The sequence below is a fragment of the Zingiber officinale genome, chromosome 7B (genome assembly GCF_018446385.1).
Source record: "Zingiber officinale cultivar Zhangliang chromosome 7B, Zo_v1.1, whole genome shotgun sequence".
Classification (NCBI taxonomy): Eukaryota; Viridiplantae; Streptophyta; class Magnoliopsida; order Zingiberales; family Zingiberaceae; genus Zingiber; species Zingiber officinale.
In genome coordinates this window covers 9,775,721-9,803,045 of record NC_055999.1, presented here as the reverse complement: position 1 = coordinate 9,803,045, position 27,325 = coordinate 9,775,721, and the positions used below count along the sequence as shown (strand labels likewise).

The 27,325-nt window shown below is 39.9% G+C and overlaps 1 non-coding gene across 1 annotated transcript; it reads right to left on the bottom strand.

Moving 5' to 3' along the window:
- Positions 1 to 8,115: 8,115 nt before the first annotated feature.
- LOC122007431 lies at positions 8,116 to 8,221 on the bottom strand. Its single transcript, XR_006118929.1, has one exon. It is a non-coding gene; the product is annotated as a small nucleolar RNA R71 (small nucleolar RNA).
- Positions 8,222 to 27,325: the final 19,104 nt, after the last annotated feature.

Here is a 27,325-nt window from a genome sequence, read left to right as displayed (position 1 = left end):
ATTTTGATCCTAACAATATCATCTAATTATTGGTGCGGGAAGCATCCGACGATCGAACCTAAGTTTTGATAATGGTAAAGGATTCAAAGTTAAGGCTATTTGTTATCTAATGTGTGTGAATGAGTTTGCAGGAAAGTCCTAATTGCGGTTAGGCAGGTGAAAAACCCTAGGGGGTGGTAACCTTAGGTCCTAGAGGGTGGTGGAAAATCCTAAGGGGTCGTAACCTTAGGTCTTAGGGGGTGGTAACCCTAGGTGGAGGAAAATCCTAAATGGGGGGGGTAACCTTAGGTCCTAGGGGGTGGTAACCCTAGGTGGTGGAAAAACCCTAGGGGGTGGTAACCCTAGGTAGAAAGTCCAGTCGGTCTGGAGGACTGGATTGACATCAGGTATGCTCTCCTTAGTGGAGTAGGTGAGGAAGCATTCCCCGCAGAGTGAAAAGTAGGTGTCGGTTCGACCTAGCGTTTCCGGTCAAAAATCTGAAGTCAGAACCGGACAGTCTGGTGACTATCAGATATTCTTGTTTATGGTTTTATTTATGTGCTAACTTTGTTTTGCATGATATATTGTTGTTTTGTGGACTAACCTGTCTTGCAGGTGTTGGAACCCCAATGTTGTTTTGGTGTGATCAACAATTTAAGTTAGGTCATGTGTGTTTTTAACATTGTGTCTAAGTGTGCAAGAGCTTAGGAGCACAGGTAGTCGAGCGGAAGATGTAGCTAGTGAGAAGGACGGCATGCAGTGCATCCGAGGGACGAGGTACTGCGGAAGAGTACACCGGCGGACGAGAAGGAAGCGTGCGGTGGTTCCGAGGGACGAGAAGCCGGAGCGGAAGACTGCTCGGGAAGCAAGAGATGCAGCTAATAAGAAGGTCGACATGGGGTGCGACCGAGGGACGAAGACAACGGATGAGTACGCTGGCGGATGAGAAGGAAGCACGCGGCGATTCCGAGGGACGAGAAGCCAGAGCAAAAACCTGCTTGAGAAGGCCGGAACTTGGATTCGGGTGAACCCATTTCCGAATGGCCGAGATCAACCAAGCTAGTGGAGCCGGAGTTGAAGACCCGAACCGAGGCGGACTGAACCAGAGTAGAGGTCTCGGATGAAAAAGTCAGTCGGTGTTGACTTTATGGGTCCGGGCGCCCGGAACCATTCCGAGCGCCCGGAACAACCCGGGGCGCCCGGAATGCTTCTGAGCGCCCGGAATAGGATATTTGACAGGATCGTGTCAAACGTGATCTGTTGCGTTGGGGATAAAATTTTATCCCCTAGGGCGCCCGAAACCCTTCGGAGCGCCCCGACCAAGGCTATAAATACAGTCTTGGTCCATAAGCTAGAAATCAACTCAAGCAATTCATTTCCAAACACTTGTACACCTTCTTTAGAGTTTAGCTTCTTTATTTGTGTGCTTCATTATTGTAAGAGGCTTCTCCGCCTGAAGGAGATACTAGTGCGACATTCTCCTTGGATTAACAACCTCTCCGGTTGTAACCAAGTAAACCCATGTGTGCCTCTTCTTTTCTATTTTGCTTATTTAATTATTTTATACAAGTGTTTCTTTGAAAGTCGAGAAGGGTTGTCTTTTTATTTTGCAGGCTATTCAACTCCTCTTCTAGTCGACCACAACGGTCCAACAAGTGGTATCAGGGCCAAGGCTGTAACGACCCGCCTTCTACTGACTAGGCTGTAAGGTCGATCGCTACATTATGCTGTGCTAAATTACTATTGCGGAAATCTGGATTGATTAAAATTTTACTAAACTGATTACTGTAAAAATTGAACTTAATATTCTAGGTGTACCTAGGAGTTGTACACATGCTAGGGAAGATAATCTATGCCTCTCGGATGTCCTGCTAGCTGTAATCAGGCATTTCAATCGATCCATGAATCGATTGGGCTGTCGGATCGATCCAGTGATCGATCCAGCTTGATACTGGCACAGAGAAAAACCCTGGATCGGTCGGCTGACTGATCCACGACCGATCTAGGAGTACACTAATCGGTCGGTAGACCGATCCAGTGGCTCACTGATCGGTCGGCTGACCGATCAGTGAGCTTTGTACTTCTCTGTTCGCATCTAGATCGGTCGGCTGACCGATCCATAAACTCTCTGTTCGCGACTGGATCGGTCAGCTGACCGATCCAGTGGCACTACCCCATTTCTGATCGATCTGTAGATCGATCTGGGTTTCTGATTTCACACCGAAACTCTGATTTCAGCACTTGTTCATGCCAAAACCTCACATAACAATTATACAATGCATGGAAAACATTCTAATATCCACTAACTAGCATTCTAACATGACATAGTGCAAGGTTTATTAATTCATAGCATTTAAACCACTAGAAATGTATAAAAGTGTCTTAAGAAAAGAAACTAAGTTCTTAATTTGCTAAACTTCCTAAGGATCTTCATTCCAGGTTCCTGCCACACACACCATCTCTGCTAGTCCATCTTCCCTTTACCTTTATCTGCAGTATAAGGGAATATAGTATCTGTAAGCTTTAAGCTTAGTAAGAAACCAACTACCTCACTAAAACATGCAACGATGCAAACATGTTTTTAAAGAATGCTATTTAAAAACATGCACTGAATTTGTTAAAGCATGGCATACTGAAGTTACATGGCATAAATACTGAAACATGGCATGCATAATAAAATCTAAGCATGGAGCTATCTCATGGTATCAACTAGGAGAACTAAACTAAAACTGAAACTGAAACTAAACTGAGCTAAAACTATATTCACATAACTAGATTACAAGTTTGAAAGCTATTATCATAATAAGTGAAAATAGTAATCATGCTGCTTTTTGGGCCCGGCAACTGTACTTGCTGTGCGCGCATCCCTAGCTAGACCCGGGTTTGCAAGTCCCGCATTTAGTAGGGTTTACTAGGTTATCTAAACCTAGGGACCGACTATGGGAGCTCAGCCCAATGGATATCTAATTCTGTACAGTGCCACTAAAAATAAAATACTGAATATAGCTACTAATTGTTTATTTTGCTGTTTCTAAGTTATCTGAACCTAGAGCTAGGTTATCTAAACCTAGAGGCGACTGTGGGAGCCCACCCATTGGACCGTAGTCCCATGTTAGCTGAAACTAGACTGATATACTGATTTAAATGCTACTAATGCATTTAACTGAGCTGTTAAAAATATCTGAGGTAGTATTTAGCTACACTAATCATTTTGTCGAACACTTGGTGTGCTCCAACTCTCCCCTCTAATAGGGAGACCACCTCTAGGCACCCGACAACGTCTAGAGCCTCCAACTGAAGGAGAACAACGTGTCTGGCCCATCTAGAGGTGCTCAACTAGATCCCTAATCTGCGAGGAGGGTTTAAACACACCCTGAGTGCCGAAAAATCTGCATATAGCTAAACTAAAGGCATGCAATCAAACGAAAGCTACTTATACTGCAGGTGAGGGGTTTCTTACCTCGTGCGCTAGTTTTCTTACGAATCTAGTCGCTAGTTTTCCGGTGGGGATGATCCTCTCGCGTCTACGTGTTCTTCTCGCAGAGGGGAACGTCCTCGTGTCGGAGTTGTCGTCGGAAGGTGCTCCTAGAGCCCTTAGGGAAGGAACCCTAGGTTGTTCTTGTGGTTGGTGCCGAGAGAAGGAGAGGAGAAGGGAAGGTTCGGCGGTGAGGGTTTGAGGAGAGGAGAATCACGATCCCAAAATAACCCTTCACTCCTTTATTTCCTATTTATATTAAGTGGTAATTTTCGCCCAAACCTAACATAAATATTATTGAATCCCTTTCCTTTCAGCATGGCCCTGCTGGGTTCAACTGGTTACTAAAATTATCCGTAAACCATAGGTCTCGGGTTCAATTCCCGCTTAGGCTGTTTTCGTTTTCTATTTGGTTTTGCTACCTCCGCTACTCTAAAAATTCTGTAAAAATATCCTAAAATTCCATAAAAATCATAGAATATTTTTAAAATAGTTTTGAGAATTTTCGGGCATTACAAAGGTGCTTCAGGAGGACTAACCGCCGAACGAAGCAACGAAATAATGGTCGGAGCTAACATCTATTCACCTATGTTCGAGGGGGAGTTCACATTTTGGAAGCGATGAATACAGGTATTTTTTTAAAACAGATTTTGATTTAATATTAATAATGAAATATGGTTATGAAGCACCGAAGAATATGAATGGAGAAGAAATCGAAAAATGCTTCTGGACCAAAAAGCAATGTGATGACTTTACATCAAATGGTAAGGCTAAATTTCACCTTTTAAGCATACTATCGGTTGAAGATCTCGACAAAATCGGCGACTATCAAAGTGCAAAAGAACTTTGGGAAAAGTTCCTAATGCTCTATGAAGAACCAAAAGAAGCTGCATCCAACTCCTCAATGGATACCCAGTCATCAACGAAAGAATCTGAAACTGAGGAAATCGTCGAAACAGCCTTAATAGCTGAGTATCTACCAGAAGACGAAGCAAACTCATCCTCAATGAACATCGAGAGCATCGATGAAGGGGGAGAGTCTTAGGAAGAAAGCAGCTCAACAGGGGGAGCATCAGTAGGCAACAAGATAAGTCAGGTACGCTCCCTACCACCTGACCAAATGTTCAAATTTGTGAAGTTATTAAATAAAGACTGTTACATTCTAGAAAAAGAAAATAAAGAATTGAAATTAATTTTAGATAAATCTTGTTTGGCAGAAGATTTTAAAAAATTAGAATTAGAAATTGAGAAATTGAAATTAGAAAATGATAGTCTGAAAGTACAAGTAGATAACTTGAAAAACCATGCAAGTTCATCTAATTTTAGAAAATTTAACAATGTAAATTGGTATTTTAGGTATCATAAGGGACAAATTAGGAACATTTCAAAAAGATATACCCCTAAGAAATTCTTAGTTAATCCAGTTGGCTGGAACCTATATTAGGTTCCTAAGTCTTGCTTAATCTAAATTTTAATCGAATTTAGCTCTCTCAGCGAGAAAATTAAACAGTGAGTTTCTTTATGAGGCTTTGTCTAAGGAAGTGGTTGTTGATCTAATAACCAAGAAGGCCTAGTGCCTAGTCACGACCTGGAAGCCAAAATATTGAAATAAAATATTTAATTAACTTTTTAGTAAAACATTGAAAATTTAATAATGCTTTAAAAAGTTTTTCAAACATTTTTTAATTTTTCCAAAAATATTTTTATAATCAAAAAAATTTTCTTGCATAAAATTTTTACTTAGAATTTTTTTTGTGCATGAAATTTTTTACTTAGAAAAATTCTCAAAAATTATTTTTTCCTAAGTTAAAGTTTATTATGAAAATTAAAAATTGTTGCTTAAAATTTTTTTTTAGAAAATTTTCTTACTTAAAGTTTTTACTTAGAAAATTCAAATATTTAAGTTAGAAATTTATAAAATATTTCTTTTACAAATTTTCTAACTTAGAATTTGTTTAACTTAGAATTTTTTTTACATAGAAGCTTTTTGAAAATTACTTCAAATTTTTTTTTTACCCTTAGAGTTTTCTTTGAACCCTAATTTTTATGTGATCAAAGGGGGAGAAGGAAAAGTATAAGTCTAGAGGGAGGTACACCAATTTTAATTTTTTATCTTTTTATACTTTATTGCAAAATTAGTTAGTTTATTCTTATGTCTATTGATGTGCGTAGATTATATACTCTTTTATGCATGTTTTTACGCACATTTACATACTTTGAGCATGCTTGATCTATGCATTTTTATACTTCCATCTTTCCTTTTAGCATATTTACTCTTTTGGTTCGGAGATCTGCTTTTTGTGCATTTTCTGTACACAGGAGTCGATTTGGTGAAGAATCTACATCCTTGGGCAAGCATTAGAGGAAACAAAGGGAGAAAGCACCGGGCCGTGTACCTCACACGGCCCTGCACTGGTATGGAGCTCGGGCCGTGTGGAGTTTGGCACCAACAGAAGTGGAGAATGACATGGTCGTGTGAACTTCACACAACCGTGTCAAGATTTGAAGCCAACCAGAGCAGAAGCCTTACATGGCCGTGTGGATCTACACGGTCGTGTGAGGTTTCCAGAGACTAAGTAGGCTGTGGCCGTGTGAACCACACGGCCGTGTAGCATTTCCAGAGACTAAGCAGGCTGTGGCCGTGTGCACCACACGGCCGTGTAGTTTTGGCAGAGAAGGAACTGGACATGGCCGTGTGAATCTCACACGGCCGTGTCACGGGGCCGTGTGGCGCCCGATTCCCTCCTCTATTTAAACCCTCCTTCATGAATTGAAAGGGGATCTCTCCCCCTTTGGGAGAAGGCAAGATTTGGTAGTTTCCTCCCATTCTTGGGAGGATTTCTTGGTGATTCAAGGGGAGTTCTTGGCGATTCCGGCTCCGGACCGAGGATTGGATCTGAAGACGAAGCTTCTTCGTAGATAAGTTTTCTCTTTCCCCCCTTTCTTGGTTTCTTGGATTGGGGATTTAAGGAATGCTTATATTCTCTATTTCTTCGGGTTTTCTTCCTCGATTCATGGAGTAGATCTTGTATTCTAGGATGAAGGGAGTATTTGTATGATGGATTGATGTAATCTCTTATGGATTTGCCATTCTCTTGTTTCAATGACATTATCTTGCTTGTATCAATTAGATCTTGAACGATTAAAGATGATTCGTGCTTAATTCTCATTCTTGATTAATTGTTTGAATTTCTTATGGACTTTGTAAAGATAAACTCTCACTCGATCATCCGAGGGATCAACGTGACAGGTGCAAGCCCGTGTAAGGACGTTTGCGAGACAATCTTGAAGAGGAAATAGGAATATTCAAGAGAGTAGGATGGATTTAGTGATTAGTTTCTTGTATCTTGATAGATTGATAAGTCGTGGGCTTCTACGTTGATATCCGAGGAAGGCATAGTAATAGGTGCACTTCTGTGTAAGGACAACATAGGTTCATGTCTAATTAATCCTATGTAGATACATTTCTCAGTCCTTAGCCAGTTGTCTATTGCAAGAGAGAGCCGGCAACTTTCTACATGTTTGGCAATTGAGGGATAAGAATTGGTGAACCATTTACATTCGAGAAATCCTACAAAGAAACCGAAACTCCTAGAATCTCCCTTTATCATAACCCAAAACACTAAACTCTAGTTTGTTGATCTTTAAGATTAGATTTGTTTACCTTACTTTGCTTTTGAAACGATTGGATAGTTGTTTGGCTAATTCGCATTGAGACATTTCTAGTGCTTATTCCAGTCCCTGTGGATACGATAATCTTTTATATTACTTGTGACATTTCCGTACACTTGCGGAGAGCGAACAAGTTTTTGGCGCCGTTGCCGGGGACTGCGCTATAACATTAGGAATTATCAATTGAGTTAGACTAAACATAGCTTTTTTTTTCTTTTGATTTGCATAGTTATAACTAATTGTTAGAATTCTGTTTTCGTAAGTTTTTCCTTTCTTGAATAACATTCTTGACAATTCTTTTTGTTGCAATTCTAATTCTAATTCTAACTTTGCATTCTTGATTTCTAGCACTCTAATCTAACTTTTCTCTGTTTTCTCTTTTGATCTTGTTTTTTTTTCTTTTCTTTTGTAAACATATCTTGCAATTTTTAGCATATGAATTATTCTAGATATTTTTCTTTTTCCTTTTATCTTTTCTTTCTTGTTTTCATTATGCACTTTCTTTCTTGTAATTTAAATTCTGCATTTGCTTCCGTGCTTTTCATATTGCATTTTATTTCTTGTTTTTGATTCTTGATAATTTTCTTTTTCTTCTTGAATATCCATGAGCACTAACATGTCAAGCAGGCCAATGAGAAATTTTTCTACACCCTTTTCTGCAAGATTTTTATCTCCCATTGTGCAACCTCAAATTGAAGTAGAAAGTTTCCAACTAGACCCAGAGATAATTTTCATGATACAAGGTCACAAATTTGGAGGAGAAGTATCAGAAAGTCCTTATCTGCATCTTGAAACATTTTTAGAGATTTGTGATTTGGTGAAATGCGAAGGAGTATCAGCAAATGCAGTTCGATTGATGACATTTCCTTTCAGTATCAAGGATAAAGCAAGGACTTGGCTATATTCTCTCTGTCCTCAAAGCATCACAAGTTGGGAACAATTGGAGAAGCAATTTCTGAATCATTTTTTCCCTCCAAGTAGAACGGTGTATATGAGGAATTGCATAACAAATTTTTCTCAGGCATATGGAGAATCATTATTTGAAGCATGGGATAGATTCAAGAGTCTTCAAAGACAGTGCCCTCATCATGGTTTTGAAAAATGGTTGATTTTGCACATATTCTATGGGGGAATTTCTTTCTCAGACAAGACTTTATTGGATTCATCAGCTGGAGGTTCTTTTATGGACAAAAGTGTAGATGAAGCTTATTCGTTAATTGATCAAGTGACATTGAACCTCCATGAATGGTCGAACAAAAGTTGGATGGAATTTTCCTCAGATATTCAAGAAGTGAAAGCCATAAATGTAAGAGAGCCTGTCAAACAAAATGAAATTCAACCACCTAAAAATGTTGAAATTCACAAGTCACAGAGTGAGGAGTTCAAACATTTGGGGGCAAAGCTTGATAGTATTATTTCAAAATGGTTTGAAGAAGATCCCCCTCTTACACAGTTAGGATCCAATGAAAAGTGTGATGATGTGGGGTTGAGAAGTGGCAAAAATCATGAAGAACTTCTGAAGAATGACATGTTTAGAATTGAGGAGAAGAATAATAGAAGATCACAAGAACTCAATTCCATTTATCTAGGAAGTTCCCAAAGGCCAGAAGTACCTTTCCCTCAACGATTAATCACACCAACATTAGATAAGCAAGTTGGACCTCCTCCAAAAGCTCAAAGGGAATTTGGGAAAAAGGGAGTTCAGTCTTTCCCGGGACCTTCACTAAGGGTTCCTTTTCCACAAAGGTTAGTGGGGGTAAATGAAAATAAAGACTTCGGCAAATCCTGTGACACTAATATGGTTGTGTAGATTTTTGAATATATATGAAGATGAAGATTTTTCAGATGAGGATTTTATTGATAATGTAGTGGTAAATAAGTTTTCAGATTTACCTCAAAATTTTATAAGGTGTTATAGTGACATTGAATTTTCATATGATGAATGTGATGTGGTAGATCAACTTAAAACTGCAAGTGAAGTTATTGATCCTCTTGTTATTGATTCTCCTATTGAGGACATAGATGTTGGTTTATTTTTTGATGTATGTGTTGATGACGATGATATGGAAGAATGTGTAGGGAGCTGTGTTGTGGAAGCAACATCTCAAGGATCACCATCTTTGTCAAGAAAACCCTTAGAGGATCTAAGAATTGATCATGTTGTGGAACAATGTGTAGGGACTTATACAGAGCTAGTAGAGTCTCAAGAATCACCATCATTGATATCATCAACACCTAAGCTAGAGCCAGAACCATCATTTGATTCAGAGGAAGTCACATTTACATGTTTAGAAATTTCAGGTATTTCTCAGCAAAGTAAGGTTAGTATTTCTTGTGATCTTTTGGAAAGCTTTATGGAGGTACATATAATTGACTTTGTTGGATGTGATTCAGTTTTTATTACTTATTCATCTTATCTTGATATGGTTCTAGCTCTATACTATATAATATGCCTGTGGGAGATTTTTTTTTCTTTTGGATGTGCAGATTTCACATGGGCCAATAATTGGAAGCTCAATCTGAACCGTCTTCGACCACCTGAAAAAATTTCCAAGAAGACGAAGATGGAGAGAGTTATACTTTACTTTGTAGCTCCTTTGATGAAAGCTCCCTCCATAATAAAAGCCCTTGGTAGGAGGGTTCTAAAGTATCTTACCCCTCCAAGAGCAAGATTTAGATGAATCTAATGAGGTGGTCGAGCTAATGACCTTAAAAAACTAGCGCTTCTTGGGAGGCAACCCAAGTTCATTTTCCTTATTTTCTTTTATGTCTTTAGCTCTCTCTTTATAATTGTAAAGCCCAAAAAATTCCTGAATTTATTTTAGAATTATTCTATGATTTTTTTGGAATTTTTAGATATTTTTCCGGAATTTTCCGAGTAGCGGAAGTGGCAAAAATAATAGGAACCGTAAAATAGCTTAGTCGGGAATCGAACCCGAGACCTATGGTTTACGGATAAGTTTAGTAACCGGTGAACCCAACAGGGCCGTGCTGAAAGAAAGGAGAACCAAATATATTTATATTAGAGTTGGGTTCATTAAACCACTTAATATAAATAATAAACTTAAGATGGAGTTGGGTTATTTTATTTTGGTTCGGCAAATCCCTCTTCACCGAGACCATTCACGCCGCCCCCTCTTTTTCTTCCTCCTTCTCTCGGCGCCACATCAAGGAAAGGCTAGGACTTTCTTCCTAGGGTCCCAAGGTTACCATCCGGGAACAATTTCAACACAAGGAAGTTCTTCTCCGCGAGAGGAACGCGAGGACGTAAGCGGTTCGTCGAACGGAGCAGTTTTCCGGAAAACCTAGAGGATAGAATCGTAAGAAAACCTTGCGATTGAGGTAAGAAACCCCTCACCTGCAGTATAATTGCTCTCGCTTGTTAGTTTTGGCGTTAGTTCAGTATTTCAGTTTTAGGGTGTGCTTTTAGTGCACACCAAGCATTCGGTAGAATGCCCAGTTCAGAAGGATGCACCAGTAGGCGTCCTAACAGCATGTAAAATGTATTAGAAACATTTTACTCAGTTTATTATCAGTTATTACAACTATATGGATCAGATATCCATTGGGTGGGCTCCCACAGTAGCCTCTAGGTTCAGATAACCTGGAACAGCAAAGTAAAATAAAACAGTATTCAGTATTTTACTTTTATTCAGTTGGCACTGTACTTGGATCAGATATCCATGAGCTGGACTCCCACAGTCGTCCCTAGGTTCAGATAACCTAGTAACTCTACCGGATTCGGAACTTGCAATCCCGGATCTAGTAGGGATGCGCGCACAGTATGTACAGTTTCCAGGGCCCCAACAGCATGTTTAGTATTTTCATCTATTATATGTATAGTTTTCAAATTTGAAACTAGTGATGAGAACACTAATTTAACTTTCAGTTCAGTTCAGGTTCAGTTTACATGATTTGAGTTCATGTACAGATTTAGATATATGCATGACTAGTTCAGTTTCATACTCAGTTTATAAGTATGCCATGTTCAGTTTAAAGCATGTTCAATTTATATGCTATACATGTTTCAGTCCCAGTTTATGCTTTTATATGTCATGCCATGTTGTCATGCCCAGTTCAGTTTTCAAACAGTATGTTTTAAAAACATAATTGCATCGTTGCATGTTTTTGTGAGGTAGATGGTTTCTTACTAAGCTTCTTAGCTTACAGATGCTACTTTTCTTATACTGCAGATACCGGTAAAAGAAAAGTGGATTAGCGGAGGCCGAAGGCCATGCTACGATGATGTGTGTGTGCAAGGGGTTTGGAATAAAGATCCTTGGGATCTACACGCTTTTATTTCAGTTTTAATACTTAACATGTCTAGTTTATGATTTAGTCTTGTTACTAGGTGTTACAGCTTAGTAAACTATGTCTTGCTTAGTTATCATGTTTAGAATGTTGGTATTTACATGCTAGAGTGCTTTTAATGTGTCTGGAGTTTGTGTATGGGATTTTTGGCACGAATCAGTGTTGGAAATCAGAGCTTCAGTGTGAAATCAGACACCCCAATCGATCGGTGGATCGATTGGGGGGTCCGAATCGATCAGCTGATCGATCGGGCGACTTGCTCCGCGAACAGTAGGTCTCTGGATCGATTATCCGATCGATCCAGCGATTTATGTCGCGAACAGAAGGTTCGGGAATCGATTACTGGATCGATTGGTCAGCCTGGATCGATCAGCCAATCGATCCAGAATATCGTCCCGAGCACAGTAGCGTGCTGGATCGATCACTGGATCGATCCAACTCATGTCCCGGATACAGTAGGCCTCTGAATCGATCTCTGGATCGATTCGATCAGTCCAATCGATCCGTGGATCGATTGGAAGGCCTGATATTAGCTAGAAACCCTTGGATAAGTTCTTTGACCATAAGGGGAGGTAATAATGGCATGAATAGCTTAGATTACACCCCTTAGCACATGTAGAATCGAGAGATGATTCTAATTAGCAAAAGTTTTAATTAGTACAGCTTCCGCATCTAGTGTTAGTAATGGTCAAGGAATGGTTTAGCACAGCATAATGTGACGATCGGCCTTACAGCTTAGTCAGTAGAAGGCGGGTCGTTACAGAGTGGTATCAGAGCAGTGTTCCATACTTCCTACACACACATCAGCATTGTGCCTATAGCTTCCAAGTAAGAACATCTCTCACTCAGTTTTGTTTTCAGCTTTCATATCAGTTATATGTGCTTTCATGTTTGCTCTCATGTTGGTAGTTAATTAATTCATGTTTACAGTGATAGTATTTAACATGTTACCAGTAGTTAACTATAACATGATAGCCTAGTTATATATATGTGTTCTCTGCTATTTAGAAAATGGTACGAGGACGTCCAGCTAAGAAAGCATCAGCGGCTGAGCAGTTCAGTGCCTCCCCCAGACCTTACAGCACTAGTGGCTCAGCTACAGCAGCAGTTAGCTGATCAGCAACAGGAGATAGCCTCCTTAAAGGCTAACCAGCAGACTACTCCCCCAGTCACTCCAGTACCGAACCTCACGACTCCAGTAATCACAGAGGTAGTACCAGCTCAGCCTGCAGTACCAGTCCCAGTAGCAGGGGCTAAGAGAGAAGCTTACCTTATCCAGTGGCAGAGAATTAAGCCCGAGAACTTCTCAGGCACCAGCGAACCATGGGATGCTCAGGCATGGTTTAAAACACTGGAAAGCACGATGGAGCTTCTAAACTGGCCAGAGCACGAAAAGGTGAAGTGTGCCTCCTTCTGTTTAACAGGAGATACACGCATGTGGTGGGAGCGGATTAAACCAAAGTGGTCAGTAAACCAGATGACATGGGCCAACTTCGAGAAAGAATTCTTCAAGGAATTCTTTCACATGCAAGTCACGAACCGACACTATGACGAGTTTACAGAATTTCATCAGGGCAACCTATCAGTTCAGGAGGCCGTGAAGAAATTCAACAGATTGGCCCGTCTGTGTCCAGAACTAGTCAGCTCAGAGAAGGAACGAGTACACTTGATGCTGAAGATGCTCAGACCAGAGATCGCAATGAATGTGGCTGGTGGCATTCATAGGCCACAAACCACAGAGGAGCTAGTGAGTAGTGCTCTGATCACCGAGCACTATCAGCACAGCATCACCCAGCAGAAGCAGGTTTTCACAGAGCCCAAGGGACAAGCTGGCTCAGGTACTCAGCAGAAACAACAGGGACATAGCTCCAACTGGAAGGGGAAACGTAAGGCAAGCAGTGACCCAAAAGGAGGGCCAGCTGGAAAACATTCCAGACATCCCAAGTGTGCTACTTGTGGGAAACATCATCCAGGAGTTTGCCGCAAGGGTACGCGAGGTTGTTTTGAATGTGGACAGGAAGGGCACATGGCTAAACAGTGCCCGAACAAGAACAGCCTTCCTCAGCCTCAGCCGATACAGTATGGAGCTCAGCCAGCGTAGCTGCATCAGATGTATGCTGCCTTAGATGGTCCACAGATCAGTCAGGGCAGATTAGAAGCCCCCACAGCTATCCCGAATGCCAGGATTTTCTCACTGACCAGAGAGGACGTAGCAAATGCCTCGACAGTTGTCACAGGTCAAATCAGTATTTTACAGCATTATGCAACTGTCTTATTCGATACTGGGGCAACCCACTCTTATGTATCCAGGACATTTGCCGAGAAATTAGCAACACCTCCAGAGGTACTCAATAGTCAGTTTCTGACAACACTACCCTCAGGAGACATTATGGCATCTACACACTGGCTCAGGGCAGTGCCAGTCATTATAGCAGACAGAGAACTTTTTGGTGATCTGATAGTGCTAGAAATGACTGACTACAATGTCATCTTTGGAATGGATTTTCTGATCAGATACGGCGCTTCTATAGAGTGCCGTAAATAGAAGGTCATATTCCAACCTGAAGAAGGAGTACAGTTTGAGTACATGGGAAAACCAAAGAGAAAAGCCAGGAAGTTTCTCTCAGCACTGAAAGCACAGCAGCTAATGGATTCAGGATGCATGGGATTTTTAGCAAATGTAGTCAACACCAGCTAGGACAAGAACCAACAGCTACCAGAGGTTCGAGTCGTTTGTGACTACCCAGCAATCTTCCCTGAAGAGCTACCAGGCTTAGCACCAGAGAGGGAGATTGAATTTGAGATAGAGCTCATTCCCGGCACAAATCTAATTTCGAAGGCACCATACCGCATGGCTCCAGCTGAACTGAAGGAACTTCAGGATCAATTACTGGAGCTTCTTGACAAGGGTTTCATACGCCCTAGTCACTCACCATGGGGAGCACCTGTGTTGTTCGTGAAGAAGAAGGATGGAAGCATGCGCCTATGCATAGACTACCGTGCCTTGAACCAGGTCATAATTAAAAACAGGTACCCTCTCCCCAGGATAGATGACCTGTTTGATCAGCTAAAGGGAGCCACAGTGTTCTCTAAAATTGACCTTAGATCAGGATATCACCAGGTTGGAGTCAAGAAAGGTGATATACCTAAAACAACTTTCAGGACCAGATACGGACATTATGAGTTCGTAGTCATGCCTTTCGGCGTGACAAATGCTCCAGCTACTTTCATGGACCTCATGAACAGAGTATTCAGAGAATACTTAGACAAGTTTGTCATCGTGTTCATCGATGACATTCTTATCTATTCAGGCACTCAGGAGGACCATGCAGAGCATCTGAAGACAGTTTTGCAGATCCTTCAGCAGAACCAGCTGTACGCCAAATTCACGAAATGTGAATTTTGGCTAGACCAGGTAGCCTTTCTAGGCCACATCATCTCCAAGGATGGTGTTATGGTAGATCCCAGCAAGATAGAAGCAGTAAGTAACTGGAAGAGACCCAGGAACGCCAGTGAAATCAGAAGCTTTCTGGGATTAGCAGGCTACTACAGGAAATTCGTAGAGGACTTCTCCAGGATAGCCTCCCCACTGCCTCAGTGGACAGAGGACTGCGAGAACAGCTTCAGCGAACTAAAACGGAGATTGACCAGTGCTCCTATTTTAGCTATACCAGAAAACACAGACAGCTTCGACATCTACAGTGACGCCTCTAAATTGGGATTAGGAGCAGTACTGATGCAGCAGGGCAAGGTGATCGCCTATGCCTCCAGACAACTCAAGGATTATGAGAGGAACTATCCTACTCACGACCTTGAGCTTGCAGCAGTGGTGTTCGCTCTCAAGATTTGGAGACATTATTTGTACGGAGCTCAGTGCAGAGTGTATACAGATCATCAAAGTCTGAAGTATTTCTTTACTCAAAAGGATCTGAATATGCGACAGCGCAGATGGTTAGAGCTGGTCAAGGATTATGACATAGATATCCTCTACCATCCAGGGAAAGCTAATAAGGTAGCAGACGCACTCAGCAGGAAGTCCAACGCTACCTTATTATCTTTAGCAGCTATGTCACCACCCCTAAGGAAGGAGATTACAAATTTTAGTCTCGAGCTTATAGTCGGGCAGCTTTCCACTATGTCCTTAGCATCTACCTTGCTTGATGATATCCAGACAGCTCAGGAGCAGGATCCTGAAATCCAGAAAATCAAGCAAGGGTTAGCAGAATCAGAAAGTGGAGAGTTCAGAGTGTCCGCCAGTGGGGTAGTGTACTGTGGTGACAGACTTTGTGTTCCAGATCAGGAGGAACTATGAAAACAGATTCTAGACGAGGCTCACAGGACTCCATATGCGATGCATCCTGGTTCCACCAAAATGTATCAGGATCTAAAGAAATGATTTTGGTGGCCTGGGATGAAGCGAGATATCGCCAGATACGTCAGCATTTGTCTAACCTGTCAGAGGGTTAAGGCAGAACATCAGCGACCAGGAGGGGTTCTGCAGCCGATTCAGATTCCAGAATGGAAGTGGGAGGATATCTCTATGGACTTCATAGTGGGATTACCCAGAACCACGAATGGTTTTGATGCTATCTGGGTAATAGTCGACAGGTTGACTAAATCAGCCCACTTTTTAGCTATCAGAATATCCTATTCCATGGAGCAGCTAGCTCAGTTGTATCTCAAGGAGATTGTCAGGCTGCATGGAGTCCCACGAACCATTATATCAGACAGAGATAGCAGATTTATATCACACTTCTGGAAGTGTGTACAGTCAGCTATGGGCACCCAGTTAAAATTCAGCACAGTCTTTCATCCTCAGACAGATGGTCAGACGGAGCGAGTAAATCAGGTACTCGAGGATATGCTCCGGGCTTGTGCCCTAGATTTCAAGGGAAGTTGGTGAAAATATCTGAGTCTAGCGGAATTTGCATACGACAACAGTTATCAGGCCACTATCGGCATGGCACCTTATGAGGCACTCTATGGGCGGAGGTGCAGATCACCAATCTGCTGGTATGAGAGTGGTGAACAGAAGGAACTATAGTAGCAGATACCACAGCAGCCATACAGCAGATTCGCCAGAGGATAGAGACAGCACAGAGCCGTCAGAAGAGCTATGCTGATACACGACGCAGACCCCTAGAGTTTTCAGTTGGGGATACAGTTTTCCTCAGAGTAGCTCCCATGAAGGGGGTCATGCGTTTTGGGAAGAAGGGCAAGCTAGCTCCCAGATATGTGGGACCATACCTTATCACGAAGAGAGTGGGTAAGGTAGCATATGAGCTGGAGCTACCTCAGGAGATGTCAGCCGTCCACAACGTATTTCATGTCTCTATGCTGAAGAAGCATATTCCAGACGCCACACAGGTGATTGAGCCCCAGTTAGTACAGGTCCGTGATGATCTCAGCTATGATAGTCGGCCTATTCAGATAATAGACCGAGCAGTAAAGAAATTACGGAACAAGGAAGTACCATTAGTCAAAGTCAGCTGGCAAAATCACACAGCAGCAGAGGCGACTTGGGAGACAGAGGTCAGCATGAGACAGAAGTACCCAGAATTATTTTAAGTTGGGCGATGAACTTTTTATAAGGTATGGGGGATTGTAAAGCCCGAAAAATTCCCGAATTTATTTTAGAATTATTCTATGATTTTTTTGGAATTTCTAGATATTTTTCCGGAATTTTCCGAGTAGTGGAAGTGGCAAAAATAATTGGAACCGTAAAATAGCTTAGTCGGGAATCGAACCCGAGACCTATGGTTTACGGATAAGTTTAGTAACCGGTGAACCCAGCAGGGTCGTGCTGAAAGAAAGGAGAACCAAATATATTTATATTAGAGTTGGGTTCATTAAACCACTTAATATAAATAATAAACTTAAGATGGAGTTGGGTTATTTTATTTTGGTTCGGCAAATCCCTCTTCACCGAGACCATTCACGCCGCCCCCTCTTTTTCTTCCTCCTTCTCTCGGCGCCACATCAAGGAAAGGCTAGGACTTTCTTCCTAGGGTCCCAAGGTTACCATCCGGCAACGATTTCAACACAAGGAAGTTCTTCTCCGCGAGAGGAACGCGAGGACGTAAGCGGTTCGTCGAACGGAGCAGTTTTCCGGAAAACCTAGCAGATAGAATCGTAAGAAAACCTTGCGATTGAGGTAAGAAACCCCTCACCTGCAGTATAATTGCTCTCGCTTGTTAGTTTTGGCGTTAGTTCAGTAGTTTTACAGTTTTCAGTTTTAGGGTGTGCTTTTAGTGCACACCAAGCATTCGGTAGAATGCCCAGTTCAGAAGGATGCACCAGTAGGCGTCCTAACAGCATGTAAAATGTATTAGAAACATTTTACTCAGGTTATTATCAGTTATTACAACTATATGGATCAGATATCCATTGGGTGGGCTCCCACAGTAGCCTCTAGGTTCAGATAACCTAGAACAGCAAAGTAAAATAAAACAGTATTCAGTATTTTACTTTTATTCAGTTGGCACTGTACTTGGATCAGATATCCATGGGCTGGACTCCCACAGTCGTCCCTAGGTTCAGATAACCTAGTAACCCTGCTGGATTCGGAACTTGCAATCCCGGGTCTCGTAGGGATGCGCGCACAGTAAGTACAGTTGCCAGGGCCCCAACAGCATGTTTAGTATTTTCATCTATTATATGTATAGTTTTCAAATTTGAAACTAGTGATGAGAACACTAATTTAACTTTCAGTTCAGTTCAGGTTCAGTTTACATGATTTGAGTTCATGTACAGATTTAGATATATGCATGACTAGTTCAGTTTCATACTCAGTTTATAAGTATGCCATGTTCAGTTTAAAGCATGTTCAATTTATATGCTATACATGTTTCAGTCCCAGTTTATGCTTTTATATGTCATGCCATGTTGTCATGCCCAGTTCAGTTTTCAAACAGCATGTTTTAAAAACATAATTGCATCGTTGCATATTTTTGTGAGGTAGATGGTTTCTTACTAAGCTTCTTAGCTTATAGATGCTACTTTTCTTATACTGCAGATACCGGTAAAAGAAAAGTGGATTAGCGGAGGCTGGAGGGCGATGCTACGATGATGTGTGTATGCAAGGGGTTTGGAATAAAGATCCTTGGGATCTACACGCTTTTATTTCAGTTTTAATACTTAACATGTCTAGTTTATGATTTAGTCTTGTTACTAGGTGTTACAGCTTAGTAAACTATGTCTTGCTTAGTTATCATGTTTAGAATGTTGGTATTTACATGCTAGAGTGCTTTTAATGTGTCTGGAGTTTGTGTATGGGAATTTTGGCACGAATCAGTGTTGGAAATCAGAGCTTCAGTGTGAAATCAGACACCCCAATCGATCGGTGGATCGATTGGGGGGTCCGAATCGATCAGCTGATCGATCGGGCGACTTGCTCCGCGAACAGTAGGTCTCTGGATCGATTATCCGATCGATCCAGTGATTTATGTCGCGAACAGAAGGTTCGGGAATCGATTACTGGATCGATTGGTCAGCCTGGATCGATCAGCCAATCGATCCAGAATATCGTCCCGAGCACAGTAGCGTGCTGGATCGATCACTGGATCGATCCAACTCATGTCCCGGATACAGTAGGCCTCTGAATCGATCTCTGGATCGATTCGATCAGTCCAATCGATCCGTGGATCGATTGGAAGGCCTGATATTAGCTAGAAACCCTTGGATAAGTTCTTTGACCATAAGGGGAGGTAATAATGGCATGAATAGCTTAGATTACACACCTTAGCACATGTAGAATCGAGAGATGATTCTAATTAGCAAAAGTTTTAATTAGTACAGCTTCCGCATCTAGTGTTAGTAATGGTCAATGAATGGTTTAGCACAGCATAATGTGACGATCGGCCTTACAGCTTAGTCAGTAGAAGGCGGGTCGTTACAATAATAAACATGTATCCTCTACTTAATTTTTCTTGTCTATCTTATTGTTGTAGAATTCAAATTTGTGGAGGAATGTGAGTATTGGATGGAGGAGTATCTTTAAAAACATGAATGTCAACCATTTGGAGCTCATCACCTGGTAACTTCTCTTAAAATCTCCTCCACATTGTTTTTAGTTTTCATTGGGACAATGAAAAATTTAAGTCTGGGGGGATGCATTAGATGCATTTGATTTGCTTTGTTTGTTTTTGTTTTTGCTTATGTCTTGCATTTTGTTTTGATTTTTTGTGGCATATATCTTGAGAACATCAATCTTCACTTATATGCTTTCTTGGATTCAAGTGAAATGTTAGCACGATCATTGTCTTGATTCATGGTGTTATAATGATGCTAGTAGTAAACTTTATGTACTTCTTTTCTCTATCTTGGGTAGCATGAAACAAGCTAAGAATCTTATGGTGATGAGTTTTAGTTTTGGTTCAACCTTAAGGATTTTATCTTCACTACACTTGTGCTTGATGCTTGAATAGTTGATGTCATTGAAATAGTCATGATTCATCTTGTTTGCTTAGTACTTGGTTTCCATGGTGATTTCTCAACTTTCATTTTGGTTACTGGATGAGGCTCAAATCATTAAAGCTCGTTTGGAAAAATCAAAATATCCCAACATGTGTGCTAAAAATTACATTTGTGAATAAGTTTTGCACAAGGCAAACACTTATAAAAAAAAAGGAAATAAGGGATATAAAAAACAGTTGTCATGAGTGGAATCTAGCAAGTCACCCCTTTGAGACCGAGTTAGGTTACTGGGGAAATGACTATTTAGCTTCTCTTGAGATTGAGCACACCTTTGAGACCTTGGGTTAGTTGAGAAATATGAACCAAGTGAATGGTGAGTAAGTGCCTATCACTGGTTACTTGTCTTTCACTGGAAACACTAGGAATTCAAATTTGATGACGACTTGACTAGGACATGGATTGAAACTTGAAGAGTGTTGAGTTACTTTTACACTGTGCACAAGATTCTTATTCTTGAACCATACTTTACTTGTTTCTATGATCATGCTTTCTAATGAAACTTTTTGATAGAGTTAGGAAAGTGCACTAGGTTTTATGAATGTGTTGTAGAACATATAAATTTAGACTGCGGCATTTTGCTTGAGGACAAGCAAAGGTTTAAGTCTGGGGGTGTGATGTGCGTAGATTATATACTCTTTTATGCATGTTTTTACGCACATTTACATACTTTGAGCATGCTTGATCTATGCATTTTTATACTTCCAGCTTTCCTTTTAGCATATTTACTCTTTTGGTTCGGAGATCTGCTTTTTGTGCATTTTCTGTACACAGGAGTCGATTTGGTGAAGAATCTACATCCTTGGGCAAGCATTGGAGGAAACAAAGGGAGAAAGCACCGGGCCGTGTACCTCACACGGCCCTGCACTGGTATGGAGCTCGGGCCGTGTGGAGTTTGGCACCAACAGAAGTGGAGAATGACATGGCCGTGTGAACTTCACACGGTCGTGTCAAGATTTGAAGCCAACCAGAGCAGAAGCCTTACATGGCCGTGTGGATCTACACGACCGTGTGAGGTTTCCAGAGACTAAGTAGGCTGTGGCCGTGTGAACCACATGGCCGTGTAGCATTTCCAGAGACTAAGCAGGCTGTGGTCGTGTGCACCACACGGCCGTGTAGCATTTCCAGAGACTAAGCAGGCTGTGGCCGTGTGAACCACACGGCCGTGCAGTTTTGGCAGAGAAGGAACTGGACATGGCCGTGTGAATCTCACACGGCCGTGTCACGGGGCCGTGTGGCGCCCGATTCCCTCCTCTATTTAAACCCTCCTTCATGAATTGAAAGGGGATCTCTCCCCCTTTGGGAGAAGGCAAGATTTGGTGGTTTCCTCCCATTCTTGGGAGGATTTCTGGGCGATTCAAGGGGAGTTCTTGGCGATTCCGGCTCCGGAGCAAGGATTGGATCCGAAGACGAAGCTTCTTCGTAGATAAGTTTTCTCTTTCCCCCTTTTCTTGGTTTCTTGGATTGGGGATTTAAGGAATGCTTGTATTCTCTATTTCTTCGGGTTTTCTTCCTCGATTCATGGAGTAGATCTTGTATTCTAGGATGAAGGGAGTATTTGTATGATGGATTGATGTAATCTCTTATGGATTTGTCATTCTCTTGTTTCAATGACATTATCTTGCTTGTATCAATTAGATCTTGAACGATTAAAGATGATTCGTGCTTAATTCTCATTCTTGATTAATTGTTGGAATTTCTTATGGACTTTGTAAAGATAAACTCTCACTCGATCATCCGAGGGATCCACGTGACAGGTGCAAGCCCGTGTAAGGACGTTTGAGAGACAATCTTGAAGAGGAAATAGGAATATTCAAGAGAGTAAGATGGATTTAGTGATTAGTTTCTTGTATCTTGATAGATTGATAAGTCGTGGGCTTCTACGTTGATATCCGAGGAAGGCATAGTAATAGGTGCACTTCTGTGTAAGGACAACATAGGTTCATGTCTAATTAATCCTATGTAGATACATTTCTCAGTCCTTAGCCGGTTGTCTATTGCAAGAGAGAACCGGCAACTTTCTACATGTTTGGCAATTGAGGGATAAGAATTGGTGAACCATTTACATTCGAGAAATCCTACAAAGAAACCGAAACTCCTAGAATCTCCCTTTATCATAACCCAAAACACTAAACTCTTGTTTGTTGATCTTTAAGATTAGATTTGTTTACCTTACTTTGCTTTTGAAACGATTGGATAGTTGTTTGGCTAATTCGCATTGAGACATTTCTAGTGATTATTCCAGTCCCTGTGGATACGATAATCTTTTATATTACTTGCGACATTTCCGTACACTTGCGGAGAGCGTGCAGTGGTTCCGAGGGACGAGAAGCCGGAGCAGAAGACTGCTCGGGGAGCAAGAGACGCAGCTAGAGAGAAGGTCGGCACGGGGTACAACCGAGGGACAAAGAATGTGGATGAGTATGCTGGCGGATGAGAAGGAAGCATGCGGCGATTCTGAGGGATGAGAAGCCAGAGCGGAAGCCTGCTCGAGAAGGCCGGAACTTGGGTTTCGGTGGGTCCTTTTCCGGATGACCGAGATCACCCAAGCTAGCGGAGTTGGAGTTGAAGACCCGGACCAAGGTGAACTGAACTGGAGCAGAGATCCCGGATGAAAAAGTCAATCGGTGTTGACTTTATGGATCCGGGCGCCTAGAATAGCCCGGGGCGCTCGGAATGCTTTCGGGCGCCCGGACCTGGATAATTGACCGGATCGCGTTAAACGTGATCCGTTGTACGCTTTATGTCTAGATTAGCTTCTCTGTTTTGCGCTTCATTGTTGTAAGAGGCTTCTCCGCCTAAAGGAGATAGTTAGTGCGACACTTTCCTTGGATTAATAATCTCCCCGGTTGTAACCAAGTAAAAATCCTCTTGCCTCTTCTTTCTGTTCATTTTATTGCTTTTATATTTTTATGCAAGTGTTATTCTGTTGAAAGCACGAGAAGGGTTGCTTTTTTTTAGCAGGCTATTCAACCCCCCCTTCTAGCCGGCCACAGCGGTCCAACAGTAGGGACAAAAGAGCACATTATGCCTCGGATGAACAGTACTCGAGGCACCCTCCATGGAGCTTGAAGGCGCCTCAGGTGCAAGGCAGAAGCTGCGCAAGAAGCCACATTGGAGGCACCCTCATGGAGGCTTGAGGCACCTCAGACGGCAGGCTGTAGGCACCCTCATGGTGGCTTGAGGCGCCTCGGATAGCATTGGAGGCACCCTCAAGGAGTATAGAGGTGCCTTCAAGAGGATCGACGACTGCATCTTCAGCGCTTATCTGCGCGGCTGACTCGGCGAATGGAGGCACCCTCAAGGGGCTTTGAGGCACCTCCAACAACCCTTATAAGGAGCACTCGACCAATATCTCAAACAACAATTCCCAAGCGATCATTCTCCTGTGTGCTGCTCAAGAGACTTTCCAGAAGTGTTGTACCAACACCCCGACGACCCGGAGCTTCAATTTTAGTATTTTTGTTGTCGGTATAGCTTTCTTATTATTGTTTTGTAATACATATTTATAACTTTACGATCATATAGTGAATTGCCCAAAGTAAATTCTCAACGAGCGTGGGCCTTGGAGTAGAAGTCGCCCAAGGCTCCAAACCAACTAAAAATACTTGTGTCTTTGTGTGTTTGTTTTCTTATTCCGCTACTTAACTCTCGATCGTTTTCTGTATACGAAAAGTGAAACCCACGAGCGCTATTCACCTCCCCCTCCCCCTCTAGTGCTTCTCGATCCAACAATTGATATCAAAGCTAGGCCGCTCTGATTTGATGAAACCACCAATCAAGCAGGGGGATTCCTTTTTTGAAAAAAAAAAATAGATATCGTTTGTGTTAAAAATAAAACCTTACGCCTTTTGGTTTTTCCCTCCAAAACCATTTTTTTAAAATATCATTTTCATTTTTTCACCCTTGGTCGGCATTAGAGAAATATCGCATTTTAAAAAGTTTAAAATAATATTTTTTTTAATATTTTTTTAATATTTTATTAATATTTTATTATTTTTTTTTAAATTAGTGAATTGTCATTTTTATCTTTCACCCACATTACTAATCCAAGACCAAGTCTTGGGACATTTGTTTCTTTTTCCTTTCTGTGTGCGAGATTCATTTTTATGGCACTCCAAGAAGGTTATAGCATTGCCCGCCCACCGCTCTTCACCGGAGATGATTTCGGTTACTAATATTTTATTAATATTTTATTATTTTTTTTGAAATTAGTGAATTGTCATTTTTATCTTTCTCCCGCACTACTAATCCAAGACCAAGTCTTGGGATATTTGTTTCTTTTTCCTTTCTGTGTGCGAGATTCATTTTTATGGCACTCCAAGAAGGCTATAGCACTGCCCGCCCACCGCTCTTCACTGGAGATGATTTTGGTTATTGGAAGAGTCGGATGGAGTCATACCTTTAGATTAATTTTGAAGTCTGGGAGATTGTCAAGATCGGGCTGGTACTTCCAACTGACGACGCCGGCAAACCAATATCATGCGAGAATTGGGATCCAACTCTAATAAGGAAGGTAAAAACAAACGTCAAAGCAATGTATACACTTCAGTGCGGCCTAACTAATGAGGAGCTGAACCGCGTCGACCCCTTCTCAAGTGTAAATGAATTATGGGAGAAGCTGATTGAGTTACACGAAGGTATTTCAAATACGAAAATAAGTAAGCATGATTTAATAGACAAATTATTTGAATTACATGAGCAGACTGATACTACTCCGGCAGAGGAAGGTGTTGCATTAGTTGCAGGTACAAGCAAGACAAAGGAAGCTAGAAAGAAGAAGGTGTTGAAGGCAACATGGTATGAGTCATCAGATAAATCCGACTCCGATGAAGAAGAACAAGCAAGATTCCTCGCCCTACCAATACAAGCGAACATTGTCGAAACCAAGTCCGAGTTCTAGTCTGAAATCGAGAACGAATCAGAAATCGAGTTCGAGCGAAGCCACGGATCTGTATCCGTTTTCGAAGGGCCCAAACCTACTGTAAGCTCTTTAATTTCTAGTATTAACATAGATAATTTAGAAATTTTGGTTTCTTATTTGTTAAAGAAATTAGCTAAATCCAACATCCGGGTCAAGTCACTCTAAAAGGAGGTAACAGTCCTTAAGGAAGCGACTAACTTGAGTCCTTTGACTGAGTCTGTTTAAATTGGAAGTTCAACTCAAGTCCAACAACTTGAGGAAGAAAATTCTAATCTAAAAACTCAAGTTAAAGAATTTAAAGATGCATTGGAACAATTCATGTTGGGTTCCAAGAATCTTAATCTGATTCTTGGAAAACAAAGAGTCGTTTACAATAAATCCGGACTTGGGTTTAAGCGTAAACAAAAATTCAAATCATATCTGTCAATTATAAATAGATCAAGTAGAAACATAGTCCAAGCATGGGTCCCCAAGTCAAACCTGACAAATCAAGTCAGACTTGGACACTATTGGGTCCCCAAGGATCAAGTCCATTACCTTGATAGACCATATCGAAGCTGTGATCCAGGAGGAGCCAATAGAAAGGCCATTTTTAAAATTGGTTAATGATTGCTTTTATTGTTTTTATATAAATGCCTAGATTAGGCCAGATTAAGAACTTAGGCATAATTTACACTTAACTGGTTAGTCCTAGGAGTTTCAAAAGGCAAATTAAATATATAATTTCTTTGAAAGGATCTGTCTAGAAGTAGTGGATGATCTCATATCCAAGAAGGCCTAGTGTCTCGTCACAACCTGGGGGTCAATCTTTGAAATGTGCATTTAATTGACTAATTGAAAAACCTAAGTCTAACCTAAATGTAAATTAATCCTTCGATATTATCTAAATTAAAGTAACCATCTCACAAAAATATATAAAGTTCCCTGATTGACAATTTAAAATAGGGTGAGATGAACCTAGGATGAACTTAGTCGAATTTATTTAACCTAATTTAATTTAATCTAATTAATAAACCTTAATTCAATTTATTCAATTTAATCAATTTAATAAATTCAACTTAATTAATTTTAATATCAATTTTGAAATTATAACTAATTAATTTAAAAGTCATAATTAATTTCATAATTGATTTAAAATCATAATTAATTTTTAAAATTCTATAATTTATTTAAAATCGCAATTAGTTTTCAAAATTCTATTTAATTCTATAATTAATTTAAAATCATAATTAATTTTCAAAATTCTATTTAATTTAAAATCTTCAAAATCATATTTAATTTCATAATTATTTTAAAAATCATAATTAATTTCATAATTATTTTTTAAAAAAATCATAATTAATTTCAAAATGGTTTTAAAAATCATAATTGATTTCATAATTATTTTAAAAATCATATTTAACTTCATAATTATTTTAAAAATCCTAATGAATTTTTAAAAAAAAACATAATTAATTTCATAATTATTTTAAAAATCATAATTAATTTCATAATTTTTAAAACCCTAATTAATTTTAAATCATAATTAAATTATTTTTATGATTAATTTGAAAATCATTATTATAAAATTATAATTTCAAAATCATAATCAAAATTAAATTTTTTCAAATTAGTAAATAATAATTACTTTTCAAATCATATTTCATTATTCAAAATCTAAATGATAATTACTTTTCAAATCATATTTAATATTCAAAATCTAAATGATAATTATTTTTCAAATCATACTTAATATTCAAAATTTTAAATAATAATCAATTTTTAAAATAATATTGGAATTCAAAAATCCTAATTATTTAATTATTAGATATTCAAAATCTTAATTATCTCTAATATGGAAGGTTATTAATTTTTAATATATCTTTGAAGCTTCAGAATCTGAAATGTTTACTTATATTTTTTTTAAATTCAAACCCATATATCAATTTCAATATTGATAAAATCAAGACAATTCTGTCTCACGCTCACAGATAAACTTAACATGCTTGATAATATAGAATGAGTGAAATGGATAATTATGAAAATAAATAATAATCGTTAAGTTTTTTTTTGCTAATTTACATGTTTGGACTCTAGGACCCAAAATTTTTGGCATTAATTTAGGGTGAGTTCAAAGGAAACTTGAAACATTTTAAAACCAAGTTTTGAAAAAAAAAAATCTTTTAAGTATGTTTCTTATCTAAAAGCTAAATGTTTTTAAGTTAAGTTTTTATCAATACTTTTAAATGGTTGTTCAAATTTTTTTTTTGCTTTTCGAGTTTAACTAAGTACTTTTCAAAAGCCTCTCAGTTTGGCTAAGTATTTTTTAAAAAAGCTTTTCAAATTTAGCTAAGTATTTTTCAAAATCTTTTTAAATTTAGGTAAGTATTTTTCAAAAGCTTTTCAAGTTTAATTAAATATTTTTCAAAAGCTTTTCACGTAAAACTTTATAAATTTTCTTTTAAAATCTAAATACTTTCTCAAAAATCAGATTAGTTTTCCTACTTAACTTT